Here is a 16,463-nt window from a genome sequence, read left to right on the forward strand (position 1 = left end):
AGTACACAAACACGAACGTAGCTCAGAGTGGCGGACACACTCGGCCTCGTTGGTCCAGCTGTGAGTCCGTTACCGTGAACTATGGAGCGGCAGATTTGTGCTGAACTAAGCTGCACACAGCTGATGTTAGCCAGGAAACATTACACACTGACTTTAATGGAGAGACCGGAAATACAAACACACACAGTTTGTTGTGTGAAGAAATCAAACACGAGCTGAACAAACAGTAAAGTTCCTAAAGACAAACTGTTAAAGGAGGAAACAAAGCAAACTTACAGTTTCTTCACACACCAACAACAAGCTCCACTCCACACCTGGACACTAAACACGGACACACAGGTGAGCTGCTTCCTGGAAGGAGGCGGGGCTCCACCTGAAACTCAGCACAGGTGGGAGGGGCTCAGCTCTGTGTGTGCTGATGTGTTAACTTTAAAAATATGCCGTCTGACTGCTCAGACTGAGTCAGAGTAAAGTTCACATGCTGACGTGTGGAGACATGAAACCTTGTTGTAGCTGCAGGTGTGAACACACTGATCCCAGATCAGCTCTGCTGTATTTGTAACATGAACATTTCTGCTGCAAAGCTTCAAATGTTCAGCATGTTTCTCTGTTTCCAGTCTATAGATCCAGTCACACTTTCTACCTTCACCTGTGCAGTAAAGACTGAGAGCAGAGCTGAAACCAAGCGTCCAATCAGTGAGCAGCATCAACACCTGAGCTTCATTCAGACTCTGTTATTGAAGATGTTGTTGGTACAAAGTTCATCTGCTGCTCACATGAATCCATGAAAGATTTATTTCACTGAATGTTTCTTCAAAGCTCATTTCAACCTGTTGAAGTCATGAATGAAAGTGCAGACTGAGAGTGGATCACATGATGTTTGAGGTGTGTCATGTGACATGTTCAGTATTGTCACACATGTCTAGATTGTCCCTGATATCAGAACTGCTCAAACACTGATGATTATATTTGAAGAATTATTCCTGATGGCAGCAAAGTAAATAAAAAGATAAAATAAGGATAAAAAATAACTTAAAAAATAAAACAAAAAGATAAATAACTGCAAATAAGTACAAATAAGTAACTGAAGACACGTGTGGTCTGCAGATGTCGATGTACATGGATGTACATGGAGTTTAATGTGCAAAATGAACTTAGTGTGCAAAGTGACCTGATGTGCAAACTGCAGTTTGAGGTCGGTCAGCTGTTCAGGAGTCTGATAGCAGTGGGGAAGATGGAGTTGTTGAGTCTGGATGTTCTACATTTCACACTTCTGAACCTTCGTCTCGAGGGCAGAGGTGTGTCTCTCCTCTGGACTCTGTGATGGTAGCTGCTCTGCAGAGAGGGCAGCGGGGTCCTGATGATCTTCTCCACAGTTGTTATCACTCTCTGCAGGCGTTTGCGGTTTGCAGTAGTGCTGCCGTACCATGCAGTGATGCAGCTGGTCAGGCTGCTCTCCACAGTGCAGCTGTAGAACCTGCTGAGGATCTTGGCCAACATACCAAATTTCCTCAGCCTCCTCAGGAAATACAGCAGCTGCTGAGCCTTCTTGACCAGCTGTGTGAGTTTGAGTCCCTCACTGACTCAAACTCCTTCAGTGACACTTGCAGCCTTGCAGATTAGTTTGCTGATCCTGATGCATCTCTGGAGCTGATGCTGTCCCACAGCAGACAACAACAACATAGATGCTCTCACTAGTCCACTTTACCCTCTAATCACATCTCTGACATCTGCAGGTTGCTCCATAGAGACTCTTGTGCAATGCCAGGTGTTTGTGTTTGTCTGTAGGTACACATTAGATATGACCATAGACGCACACACACAAGTGAACACAGCAGCACAGATGGTTTCCACCTGCTTCCCTCTTTCTTCACACAACTGTGAGGATGATGAAGAGGTTTCAGGACGAGGTGGTCAGCAAGCACAGGATAAAGCAGGGCCATGAAACTCTCTGGTGCAGCAGATGTTTAATCAGACTCAGCTTTAGGCTTCTTTTCCCACCTGGCAGCAAAGTAACAGCTTCACTAATGTGAACAGTCACAATGTTAAACGTTTCTATATCTTCATATATTTTTATCTGTTGATGCTGCAGAATAAAGTCTGTTAACAGAGTGCAGGATGTGTAGAGCAGGTCCAGCTCTCCCTTTACTGTGTCCACTTTCATCAGCCCCTGTGAAGTGACACAGAGTGCATGTGTGTCTGTCAGCTGTTGTTTGTTGTGAAGGATGGAACAAATGAACACACACTTTTAGAGAAATCTGAAAAAGCAACACGTGCTTGGGCTCCTTCTGTGCTCGTCTTCATTAATGCTGATCTTTCTTTCCTGTTTGTTCTTTGGCACAAGCTTCAGTCTTTTCTCCCAGGGCTCCTTCACACTTAGAAACACACCTACATTCATTTATACACAAACATCATGAAACAAAGGCTTTGTAAAAGAGGACATGAGATCCTCTCTGAACAGCACATTCATATCAAACACAGGACTGAACAGGATATACTGAGTCTGTGCTGTTTTCATTGTTACTTGCTGAGTATTTTTCCAGTGTTTGAAATGTGACTCAAGTCTGATTCTTCTACTGTGTGTGAACTCTAAGCAGCTGCATTAAACAGCTGCTTTTCAAACCAGGCTCAATCCTATGACTCTGTGAATGTAAACTTTTGTCACCTGCATGAATAACAATCCTTGATCTAGTCAGGACTGCAGTGCTCCTGTGATCCCAGCTTATAGATGGAGGCTAGCATGAGAGGCTCAGCAGCTAAAGCAGCACACCTGGGTCTCCCAGCCTATTAAAAGCAGCCCTTTGCTTCACCTGCTTCACTAAACATTATTATTATTATTTAAGCAGAGTGGTGTGATTCATGTAGGCATTGCTGTGTGACAGGAGGACTTTTCTTGAAACAGCTCGTGTGACGTGAGCTGACGTAAAAACAGTGATGTTAGCTTGATTCTCTTGGCTAAAACTATTTTAAAAAGAGGGTCAATCATGCAAATCTGCCAATAGAAGCCAAAGTTACAGCCCCTCAGAGTTTAAAGAGAAAAGGCCCGTTTCCAACACTCGGTTGTGCAAAGGGAAACAGGCCCACAGTGCCTGAGTGTGTGGGTAATTCTTCAAATAATATTCAAAAGCAAACATTTTTAAGCATGTAAATAAAATTCAATCATTTCTGCTCTTCAATACCTAAGAAATGAAAACTGGCAGATGGTCCCAAAATGTGAAACGCCTGGCTATCTGTGCATTTAGTGCTGCAAGTTTTCACTGTTTACCTTCAGAAGCATAAATCTCTGCACAGATAATGTTCATATGTGGATTCCTGGTTTCTGCAGTTAATTGTGACCCAAAGCGTATTTTTAAAGTGGTTCCAGGCAATAAAGTCTAAAAATAAATACATCTACTTCCTTTTTCTGTGTTCCAGCCTCAGTGACTCTGACACAGTGCTGTAATATTTACACCTCTGATGAAAACAGAGTTTGTAGTTGCAGAGAAATACTCGACTCATTTTGGGCATTTACGAGCAGGAACCTCAGAAAGCCCCTCGCTGCTTCACTGGTTAAGAAGCAAAGCAAACATTAGTTCACAGTGATGTTAATTAAGGCCCAAAGTTTAGGAACGAACGTCAGCACTTCATTAATGAATGTAATGCTGATTCATGTGCTTGTTTTGTAATGTGCATGTTGTGCGTTGCTATTTCCCACATTCTTTGGCACTGATAGATGAAGAGTCTCAGGCAGGACCGAGGCTGCCAGCTGCTGACAGTGAGCAGGGAGAGAGCAGCAGAAGCTGGGCAAGAGCAGGGCACCTTCAGCCCCCTTCATCAGTCAGAAATCATTTGGGTGTCTGTGTGAAATGTCTGATTTTTAAAATCTTTTTGTAGACATATTTATTAAATGTTTAACAATTATATAGAAGAAAGACAATGTAAAGAACAAAACATGACAAAACAAAAATGAGTTGAAGTTATGAACTGTTTCTGAGAGACTAATAACACCAGGATCCTTTTTGTGTAGCTGACAGCTGGTAACTGTGCAGGGGCGGGTCTAGCAAAGTGTTGCCAGGGGGGCAGGTAGGGCATTAACAGGGAGAGGGGGGCACAAAGACATACTTTTCTTTCTTGTTCTCATTTAAAATGTCTCACTTTTAATAAATAATTATCTGAATCTTACAACAAACGTTTTCATCTGATGTAAAATGTACAGAAATCCATTATTGTACATAGTCATTTTTTAGGGTGCCATCATAATTTCTTCAGAAGTAAGTACTGCATATGATGCCAGTGTTTCCCACATTTTCTAGATTCTGCACCAGTACTGTGTGTAAAATGCATCAAAAAGTCAGTTTGATTCTTTCTCACCTGTCTTTCTGTCTCCTTTCACTTTTTAAAGGTTGCCATGTTAGAAAACATATTTTGCCCTGCCGTGCTGTTTATTGATGTGGCAAATGAAAGGTTTATGAAAATATATCTAAATCTGTCATCAGTAATCAGCAATGATCATGTCTCACCTCTAGTCTCTGTCTTAATGTCAGGTTTCCACCGTGTGTTGTAGATGTTCAGGAGGTTAACTCGACCAACAGTCTACTTCCTGTTTAGAATACCAGGACAGGGAGGATGGTGCAGGTTTAAGTTTATTAGACTGATGCATGTATACCAACAAGACAGCGTCCATCACTGTGACAACAGCGTTTGTTTTCATTCAGAGGCTTCATGGTTTTTCCTTTAATACCTGGGGGGCCGGTCTCCAGTCAAAATGCCCGGGACCATTTTTTGTCCCAGTCCAGCCCTGGTGTCAGATCTGCATGCAGTGTCAATGAGACGATCAACAACAGATCAGACAAAACACTCAGGCGGACACTCCTCTGTAGAAGGAAACATGGAAAGTGTGAGGTAATCAGTGCACAACATCACTTTGTATTTCAGGCTGTTTTTATATAGAACTTCAGCACCAATGTAAAAGTTCTGGTTTTAGGAAGATGAAGAACATTTTCAGGAAGGATGCCGTCTGCAAGCAGAGCTGCTTGAACCTCAGCGCTGAGGTCCAGACTACTTCCTGTGAAGCCACGTGATGTAAATCTGCTGCTGTAACTTCACAGTTTACTGAAGCTAAATGCAACGTTACCATATAATCTGTTTTCAACAAAGGTTTCACTCCGTCCGGTGTTGATGGAATGATTCAGGCCGTACTCGTCAGGCTTCCCGTCGACCACACGCATTTCAGTCACAAACCCCGTGACTGACAACAAGGGAAACAGCAGAAGAAAAGATGTGAAAAATACTGGATGATGATGATGGAGGATTAACCGCGGTGGCTAAACTGTTTCCTGTCTTTGTGGGCGTACTCACAGGGAAGTTTCCAGGCACGTCAGTCTTGGTGGCTAAAGTCTCCATTTTCCAACATGTATCGCTACAGGTGCAAAGACACAACATTAATCATCAGTGTAAATATTTTAATGCTGTCCAAACGGTGTTTGCTTTGTCTGTCCTCTCGCACTCACAGAGGAAACGAGGACGCCACCTTCAACCCATCTTCAGTTGGCTCAACCATGGCCGGACTTCCTGTTGGCTTTGTGACAGCAAACCACTTGAAATGAGAGCAAACTGCAGTCAAGCACCACTTACAGCAACCTGTGGACACGCAAATGGAAAGCACTGAGAATCATACAGAAGCATAAGAGCTGTTTATGGTAACACGTGTGTGTGTGTGTGTGTGTGTGTGTGTGTGTGTGTGTGTGTGTGCACGTTAATAACACACTGATGTATGTTAGTTTGATTTATGCCATATCTGAGAAAACAACTGCAGAATTTTACATCAAAGTTTCCAAAGCTGATGTTTTGTTGTTCACTCTGTTTTATATTCATATAGTTTGTTGTTTTTAAATCAGTGGACAAAATAAATATTATCACACAAAATCCAGGGTGAAACATAACCAAATAACCTAAATGGTGAAGTCATTATAGAAGTACATGTTGCAAAGGTCAGCCTCCTGTATAGACTGCTAAACTGTCTGGGGGGGCCCTGCCTGTCCTCGTTGGATAAGCTCCACCCCTTTTCCATAAGACGGAGACATTTGTATGAAAATAGATGGGCAGTAAAATAAAAAATAAAAAATATTATGGATGACTCTGTAAATCAAAGTCCGCCTGAGGCAGAAGCAGAAACCATGAGGAGCACAGCACCACTCCCAGAAGGGCACGAAGTGAAGCCATAGCTGCTGAAGAGTGAAGACGTGATGATGGAGGAGATCACAGATGAAGATCTGCTGCCTGCTGACTCTTTATATAGAAGAGTGAGACTATCTCCCCACCAGCAGCTGCACTTATACAAACCCCAGGTGCTGGGATGGCTTTGAACATGTGACATTTTCTGCAAACACATGGACAGTTTCATAACCACAAAGATTATTCCTGCAGCGGCAGAATCGTATCCACTGTGTGAGAGGTGAACGTCAGACAGTTCTTAGAAAATGTAGTTTCTCTTTAAGCTTTTAACGTCTCTTTTACCCCCATTTGTCTAAAACTACTTGACAGCCCTTCATGTCAGAGGTTTATTACCTGTGCAGGATGGAGCACATGGTCTCAGTCAGGCTGGACACGATCACTCCTACAGGAAGTAAATGTGATTTTATTTCACCTGTGAAATGATGAAAAACAGCAGAATAGCTCACGCTAACAAACGGGTGTTGAAATGTTTCATTTTCTGCTGTTTCACAGGTCAAAAAGGGCGTCGAAGCAAACTGAAGCTGAGCTGCTGCTGCTGTTGTAGTGCAGCATCTGCTGTGTGCTTCATCAGAGAACCTTCTGTACACAGCAGACAGAGGCTGCTGCCACTGAAGTCCATCTGCTAGAGAGCTTTAAACACTGGTTATTGAAGTGGCTTTGATGATACTGATACACAGTCTTTGCTGCTGTCACAGGACAGGGATCCACCAGGGAGTAGTTGTCAGGATAAAGAGCCTTCGCTTCTCTAAATATAAACTGGATACTTGTAGGAAACTTTGGGAAGCAGCATTTTTCCTCATATCGTCTAAACTGAAGTTAGCTCAGGTGCTTCTTCCATACTTGCTCTGCAGAAAGCCAAAGAGTTTGGAGCTCTGCAAACATTTGCAGCACAGCTGGATGTTTGTAACGTTGGTCACCTCTGTATCATCCCTCAGATTCTTTCTGCACAGCTTTGAAACCATGACAGCACGAGTGATGCTGAGGAGACGTCCAGTTTAAACAGACCTTTATTCCTGGAACACAAACACATGAAGTGATGCTGCTAAAGAAGAACATTTAATCGCACCAATGAATCAAGCATCTGTTTGTCTGTCAGTCTGTCAACAGTTCCTCTGATCGACTTCAGACTTGGTGGGTATTTTGTTTTTGCAGCGGTCAAAGTCGATCAGCGTGTTGCTTTGTCTGCTGTAAATCTGCCTGTACAAAGGGAAACATGCATGTTTTAGATGCAAACTCACAACATGGCTGCATTTTTGTGATTATGTGTATTTTATATTGATTTATTCTATTATGTTTTGTATATGAATCTTTACAAGTGTGTCGATACAGAGGCTTGATTAAAACAAAGGTCTCAGCTGTGCTGTTAGGGATGCTCTCATATTTGTTTCAAATGTAATAAATCAAAGGATTTCAGGCTTTTCATCCTTTTTATTTGTTTGGTTCTAACAGCAGCTGGATAAAAACATGCAGGTGATGAATATAATTGTGTGATATTATGAGCATTGTGAATAAAGAAAGAGCAGAGATAGTAAAAAGGAAACAGGTGATGGACGTGAGATTTTCAGAACAAAAGCTCCTCAGTGAGACGATCACCTGGACACAAGGTCAGGCAGCTGGGACTCATCTAGAGAGCAAAATGGAAAAGTGATCTGTGCAGAACATCACTGTTGATTGCAGTTATTTACATCAGACTTCTTCTCTGAGATAAGAGCACCATTTGTGGGAAAGATGACAGTATTTCCAGGCTGGATGCTGTTTGCAGGGAGAACTGAATGAAAGTCTCCTGCACCTCAGCGCTGAGGTCCACACCTGTGAACACAGATGAGGTCAATCTGCTGCAGCACGTAGAGCTTTACTGATCAGCAGGTTCAAAGGATTCAGCAGAGCGTAGAGTCAGAGCTAAATGCCACATCACCATAGAGTTTGTTAACAACAGCTTTCTTTGCCCTTTGTCTCGATGGACTGAATCAGGGATACTCGTCATACTTCACCTCAACCACGTCACTGAGAGACCCCAGCCTGACACAGCAGCAGAGATGATGAAAGCAGAAACAGCAAACAGATGCTTCAGTTGTGTTTCTCTCTCTGTGTGTGCGCTCACGCCCACTTGTGTGTGTGAACTTTCCACGTACCTCAGCTTGTTTCTCCAACATGAGCCATCAGGGCTGAAAAACATCACTAACACATGAATTCTTTCTCTTTTTGTTATCACCTGTGATCATGTGTCTCATGTTTCTGTCATTCACCAGTTCTTGTATAGTTACGTGTAACTAGACTTCTGTGGGACGTAAATGATTGTTTTGTATGCAGATCTGTACAAAGGATGGAAACACTTGATTACAAAGGAGATCTCAGCTGTGTTGTTGTGGATGGACTTCAACGTATTTGTTAAAAAAGAGAATAAAGCAAAGTGTTTTAGCTGTTTGGGAGTTTTTGTTTGATTCCATTCAGTTTTATTTCTATGGAGTCAAATAATAAGAAAGGCTCTAGAACAGCCCTGAGTTTGTCCAGGTGACACTCCTCTGAAGAACAAAGACAAAGAGGAAGAAGGGGATTCGTTTTCAAGTCTTGTTTCTTTCAAAATAAAAGCTGAAATGTTTTGGAAGCATGATAATATTTCAGCCAGGATGCCGTCTCCAAGGAGACCTGCACCTCAGCGCTGAGCTCCACATCACGCCCTGTGAAAGCACAGATATAAATCTGCTGCAGTGAGAAGAACTTTACCCAACACAAGTGTAGAAGTAGACATTTGACTTTACCTACAACCTGTTAACAACAAAGCTTTCATTGCCTCTGTTGTTGATGTCATGTAGGACTAATCATACTTCACATCAGCCATGCACACGTCAGAGGATCTCCAGGCTTTCAGTGATAAAGCCAAGCAGATGATGTGAACATAGCAACAGTAAAACATGCATCATAATCAGCTGTATGTGTCGACTATGTGGCACCTCAGTCTTGTTGGCATGAAGAAAAGTTGTGTAACATGTAGCATAAGGGCTGCAAAGACATCATGTAGACAGCAGTCGTCTGTTAGTCGTAACGTATCTCCTGTTAAAGAGTTAAATGTGCGTTCTCCATCTCTGTCCTCTCACAGCTCGCCGTATACCAACTCCAGCTGAGAAGCCACCCGTCAAAATAAAAGTCTTAGTTCTGATATTTTGTAATGAGTTTGTAGATTTCCCACAGCTGATCGTAACAGCAGGCTGCCGGTTTGGAGAAGCCAGTTCAGGAATACTGGAACAGAAGCTAAACAAAGTCCTGCTGTGAACAGCAGCAATATGGATTTTACACATCCATCCATCTTTTCAGCTCAGGGTCGTGTGTGTTTGCACCATGTTTACAGAAACTGGAACGTGACTCCACTTGTGGACAAAATGAGCGTCGCCAAGAGTTTGAAGGCGTTTTTGAGACTAAACATGGTGTTTTAGTGTCAGGGGTACGATTACGTTGTGGTTAGGTTTAGGGCTGAAGGTTAGGGTTAGGCATTCAGTTTTTAGGGTTAGGGTTAGGTGTTAGGTAAAGCATTACATCAATGTCCCCACGGAGATATGAAAACAGGACTGTGTGTGTGTAACCCTATCCCAGCTGTTATTAGGCAAGAAGCAGTTAAACTGTGGGAGGATGTCAGGGTACCAGGAGAGAATCAGACATGGATTCAAACCCACGACCTTCTTGCTGAGAGCAGGTTTATCCCACCTACAAAGATCATCTGTACGTGCGCTGTAACTGAGTATTTTTTAAACATGAGAAACCGAATATAAGGGTTGCTCTGCCACTGCTGCCTTGACCGGTTACTTCATTTTATCCAGTGACCACGTTGGCAGCATCAAAGCTGAGTAAGGCCACGCCCACACTTACACCGGGATTTTTGAAAACGCAGATTTTTCTGAGCGTTTGCGCCTTTGGTCCACACGTAAACGGCGTTTTCACTGAAAACTGAGATTTTTGAAAACGTCTTGTTAAGTCTAATTGTTGAATGTTGCCATTGTGTTTCTTAAATTTGTACAGTCTTAGTTCAAGCAGTAGGATCAAAGCCATTCCTTTGATCCTGACCACCTCTCCAGCCACTCTGTGCTGGGGGAGGTTTTATTGTAGATACATCCTATCTGAAAGACCTGTTTCTTTTGATGTAAGCTTCCTGGGTTTATGACCCTTTGGTCAGCAGGAGGTCTGACACACACACACACACACACACACACACACACACACACACACACACACACACACACACACTCAGTGTATACATTTACATACAGTGCCTTGTCTTTGTAACCAAAGGGGGTTGCAAGGGGAGGTGTTTTGTAAACTATTGTTTGAAGTTTGTCAATAAAAGGCAGCGAGAGGAGGCCACCATTGGGGTCATTTGTGGTGCTGGACACAGACGAGGCCTCCCTTGCGCAAGTAATCGATCGATCGACTGTCTTGTTTTCTTCATGATGAATAAGTCTCTAGAATTAGCGGGGTTTGTGGAAACACAGACCCAACATTTATTTGGTCCTCCGAGCCGGAGCCTAACACATTGCATCCACCGAGGAGAGGGAGAGGACGCCACCGCAACGTCTGGGATGATTGACGTAAAGCCCTGGTGTTTCACTTTGCTTTGTCACCAGGCCGGGAAGTTTGCGCCTGAACTCCCCTCGGGATGGATGACGATTGACGGGATCCAGAGACTCTTCCCATGAACGTAAACAAACAGTGAGTACAGAAGGCCTTAAAGAGCGGCTACGTGACCCTGCGTTGACCGCAGGTACGGGAGCGCGCTAGCCGCGTGAGAGAGACGCAGGCTTCTCCGCCGTGTGGGGAGTGGAGATAACCTAGGTTCGGTAGCTCCGCCATGAGGAGTCCGGAATCTCCGCCATTTGGGGTGTTAGAGAGTGTCCGAAGGTTGAATTCTCCGCCACATGGGGAGTTTGAGAGTTTTCAACAGAGAGCGCTAGCTGTGCGTGCAGGCGCTAGCTGTGCGTGCAGATGCAAGCGATAGGCCTATGTTGTGTGTGTGTGCGGGCCAGACGTGGTCTGCGTGAGTGTGGCTGATTGTTGTCTTGTAATGGAGAATAAAATGTGTAAGTCTGCCTTAGAAGGGGATGTAAAATTTATGGAGAAATTTTTACCAGGCAGCACGCAGTATGTAGGTTGTTGGTGTGAGAAATATGGATTTGAAGGGACATTAGTGGAAGTTAAGTGTAAAATGCTGGTAGAAAGAATATCTGTAAGTGTAGCAGGTAAAACAGGGAAAGCGAAGCAGAGGAAGGAATTGCAGTTAGCAGTTGCTAAGTTGTGGCTGGAGCAGGCTCAGAAGAGGAGAGAAGCACAGAATGTTAAAAGAGCAATATTGCAAGAAGTTCTTGTGAAACCTGAGGATGAAACTACAGCTCAATCCACTGCAACTACTCTAGAACAACACCGTAGAAAAGCATTAGGAAGAGCAAGAATGTTAGCAGAAAGTAGAGTCAGAGAAGAGCGTGAGAGAGCAGAGGCAGAGGTGGAGGAGAAATTAAAGGCTGAGTATGGAGAGGCATTAGGAGCAGCATTGAGTCCAAGACAGACTAGGCAGGGTAGGAAACAGAAAGTAAAGTTAGTGAACACAGACGTTACAACCACATATCCATCCCTGACACAACACAAAAAAAAAAAACCAAAAACATGGTGTTTCTGTAACAGAGTGTGAAGATGAAGAAAGTTTTTCTCCTGATCAATTCGGCGAGTGTGAGCGTGTTTGACGTCATGGTGTGTGTGAAAAGGTATCCAGCTGGGGCAGACGTGATTCTGCAGGTCACCTGCCCAGTGGACGAAGAGAAATAAAATAGTTGTGTGGATGAATGATAGCATGAAGAGTGTTTGGTGTTTCTCAGTCTGAAACAGCTGTAATGCTATTTTCTGTTTTGGAGAAAAGTACAGTTTAAAAAAAACAAAAAAACAGAGAGATGTGTGTTGTTTAAGCAGTGATGAGAATAATGAAAGTGTGATGAGAGAGGAACACAAAAACATACTGAAGATGCATTAACTATACCAACCCTACATGCATATTAGTTACATGAGAAGAAACTTATTATGTGCTAAGACAACAGGGTTATGCTGTATGTTGTGTGTATGGCTGATTGGATGAATGTTTGAGATTAAACTGGCTGTTTGATTTGTCTTTTATTACTAAAGTTGAACCTGCCAATTGGGTTGTAACGATTTATCCCCCTGGCATGAAGAACACGTGTCATGACTTAAACAAGGCCTTTCTTTCCCTTGATTTCCTTTATTTTCTTTCTTTTATTTTGTTACTTTCATGGTGCACTGAAAGTTTTGTTTGATGATCTTTGTTTGAGCAGATCTGCACGATTAGAATCGAAGCGTCGTCGAGAAAACTGTTGCAAAGTGAGCTTCTCCAAAATTAAAATGGGCTCAGGAGAAAGCCACTTATTTGGGACAATCAGGAAACAAGTTCCTGTCCAAAAGGATTCAACGAGGAAATCCAGTCTAAATTATTTTTCTTTTTGAAATGATGTCATTTTGCTGAGCGTGGAAACGAATGCGACGATAATTTCCACAATCAGCAAAAGAAGGAATCACTGAGTGAATGAGTAAGAATTTTAAAATAAATGGGGAACTGACTGACTGACAAAAGCTGACAAGACTGACTGACTTAACACCATTGTGTGAAGTTAACCCCCACCTGACAAAGGTGTGGATGTATCTCTGTGTGTGTCTCTGTTGCAGGAGCAGAAGGAGACCACAGGAGGAAACTTGGGTCACATGACTATGTGAACTCTGAAAATTTAACCTTTTTAGTTTCAATTCTCTGTCTGTGAATTTACCAGGTACCATTCACTACCTTGTGTTGCTCACAGAGATTACTGTGAGAAAGAGTGTATACACCTGCGCAGCGCTAACATTTACATTTCTTTTTACAGCCGATGGTTAATCATGTGATTTGATCATGTGATTTACAGCATGACACAACTTAATGATGTTTCTCTACCACAGGATTACTGAGATTTTGTATGAAGGAAACTGTAGTTACAGGCTATATGTTGATGATGAAATTGCACTGTGTTGTTGAGAGAATGTTGGAGAAAATGTGAATGTTACAGGGGAGAAATTAATGCAGTGTGAGACATACTGTGATGAGACCATTGTTACTTTTTCCACAGCGAGTGTTAACTTTACGACTTTTCACAGCTCCTCTGGAATCTGGATGGCCGACACCTGACAACCAGGATGAACCGTGTGTTTGGCTGATGTTTGTTTTTCTTTAAGAGTGCTTGTAAAGGATTCAGCACTGACAAGTGACAATTGAACAGATGTGCAGTGGTTACAGAATAGTTACATAGAGCTCATTATCTGACCACACTGTTGGGCTCATGGTGAGTGACAAACTTAAGGGAAGTCACTGATTACAATGTGGAATGACGTTGAGATGTTAAATAATTTGGAACAAATTATGGGGAAAAGTAGGAGTTTAATGAGTTTAGAATAAACCTGCAATGATACTTGTCTCTGTGATGCTGAATACTTTACTACTCTTATGATCTACAGTTGGTTGCAAATGTGAAGTTGTTTTAAATTTAAGACTTTGTCTTCTGTGATACAGGAGCTGGGAGCTAAACAAGCTGAACATTTAAGTGCTGACTAATGTTTTTACACAGGGTTACAGCGAGTGAAGCTGCTCCAAGGGACAAACCCTGGAGATTGTTTTAGGGAGACTGTGCAACATTCTTGTACATGTCTCATTGGGGAGTTGACACGTGGCAAAAGCCGTGTGGCGAGAGCAGTGTCATTTTTCAATTTGTAGATGTTGTGAGGTGCCATGACGAGAAGGAGTGACTGAGAGGATCGCCCATAAGATGGAAGCTGAGGCCTGGAGAGAGTCTTCAGGAGGATCAGAGATCACCTTCAGCACAGAGAGCTGTGCTACTGGGCTTCCAAAGGATCGTCACGAGGAGACTTTGCACAGCAAATCTTAAATAAGATGAAAGAGTTTCGACGTTGACGTTAAGGAAGACAACTAAGGTGTACGACGTGCTCTGCCTTAAATCTTCAGCAGCGTTGGAAAATGGAACCTGAGGGAGCGTGCCAAGCTCCAAAAAGTGATAGCGCAGAGGAGGTCCAACGATGGACTTGTGGTTCTGTGAACAGCACAAATGCCAGGTGACTGTAAAATAACTAACAGCACTTTTTCCACAAGTGAAGCCAGTAACTTACTATCCTAAAAGATTAGCTCTAGTTGCTCGTGCTTTACCTCCATGCGTGAGATCAGTATGTGCAGCAGCTTAAGCTGTACAATGTTTCAGGAAATAGTTTATTTCACCTTTTGACATTGTTAGTTCCACACAAGGTAGATGTTTACTACTGCAGACTAAACTTACATTTCTGTCACCTACAAGACACTTGCCTTTAATGTTACTGTTACTCTCACAACCACACATATTACCATAAAGTGGTGCACAATTCTGAATCTGTCAAACCCTTTTTGCCAACGGAGGAGGGCACTTCTCATGAGAGTAGGGAGCGCGAGGAGAAGAAGTGTAAGCCGAGGGATGACTTAATAGATGTGCCACTCGTTGAGGGAAAGGTTTGGTTTGTTGATGGTTTGAGTTTTACAACAGCAGAGGGACAGACTAGAACAGGTTTTACTGTAGCAGACAGTGAGAGAGAGTTATCTGTGTAGGACAACTAGCATGTTTCATATTTGCTTGAGCAGCAGAGATGCTAGCTTTAACGGAAGCGTGTAAAGCTGTAGAGAGACAATATACACTGATAGGCAGTATACATTTGCTACTGTACATTTCTTTGTAGTGCAGTGAGTGAGACGAGGTGTGACAACCTCTACAGGGAAACCTGCAGAACACACCAAACTCTTGCAAAATCTGCTGGAGGCAGTGTTATTTCCCAGTAGAATTGCCGTTTGTAAATGTGCAGCACACATGTGAGGGAAAGATCCAGTTGCATTAGGGAAAGTTTTTGCAGATATGATCACAAAGGAGGCAGCAGTAGTTAAACATGGTGTTAACATTTTAGCAGTACAACATCAGCAGACATGTAGGGCCACTCACCTACAGCAGGAAAACAGTTGTGACTTACAGAAGGAGCGAGCTTGCAGGATGGTGTTTATTATCTGTGTGATAAACCAATACTGCCTAATAATTTGTATAAGACTGCTGCTATTTTGAGCCATGGGCTATACCATGTCTCAACAGGAGGGAGATGAGCAGTCGTTATACTCACTCTAGAATTAGTTTATACTTTAGGATTATTAAATACTTTAAAAAAAAACTTTTTGCAGGCAGAGAGAACTAATGGAACAGTAAAGTTAAGATTTAGGAAGACAGGCAGGACATGGTTAGACTGTATAGAATAAGTACATGAGGATTACTCCAACAGAGAATGGTCTGACTCTTTGAGATTATATATGTTAGAGCATTTAGAGTTCCAGTCTTCTGTAGTGATGATAGAAAAGCAGAAGAGAGAGCATATTAGCAGATTAGATGCTTGAAATGTTTAAAAGTAAAGTAGTCATGAGAACAAATGATCTGCCAGATGATTCTGTTTCTCTGCAGGAGCAGAGTCTGAAGTCTGGAGATTGGATGTTGATAAGGCCATGGAGAGGAAGTGCTGGTCCAGTCCACGATGGAAAGGTCCCTATCGGGTGCTGCTGACGACGACCACAGCAGTGAAGATTGCCGGAAGAAACATTTGGATACATCAAGCGCACTGCAAGAAGGTGACACACATCCAGGCCAGCTCGGAGTAAGTGCCAGGAAGACCGGGAACAAAGGGGGGGGGGGGGGGGGGGGGGGGGGGGAGCCTCCAGGGCCCCTCGTCTCAATCCGGTGAAGAAACTAACTGAGCCACAGGTACTCATCAGAATGGCTGGGAATGTGCTGTGCATCTTCTTGTGCCTGTGGACCCTGAGTGGGATGACAGGGAGCGCACTGGAACAGAGCAAACCACACCCAGTACCAGCATGGGTTTTCAACAACTACTGGTGGCAGTTTATGAACACAACCGCTCACATAAACAACGAGACCAATGGTTATGCTTGTGATGCCACTGGCTACACATTCTTCTGGACTGTGGCCATATAGCATCACTGAGAGCGAGACAGTTTGTTTGGTTGCCTTAGCAACACATCCGGGAACACTGCCAACTTTTCAACTGCTCTGAACCTGAATGGAAGGTTGATTCACCAGTAGCTGGGAAGGTGAACTGCTCTGGTAGGACAGACCTGCTCGTCTGACTCAAAGAATATGACTTGT

This window comes from Aulonocara sp. 'chitande type north' Nkhata Bay, linkage group LG3, assembly GCF_057382095.1.
Source record: "Aulonocara sp. 'chitande type north' Nkhata Bay isolate Kocher_YH1m ecotype deep benthic linkage group LG3, A_spYH_male_GT1.1, whole genome shotgun sequence".
Classification (NCBI taxonomy): domain Eukaryota; kingdom Metazoa; phylum Chordata; class Actinopteri; order Cichliformes; family Cichlidae; genus Aulonocara; species Aulonocara sp. 'chitande type north' Nkhata Bay.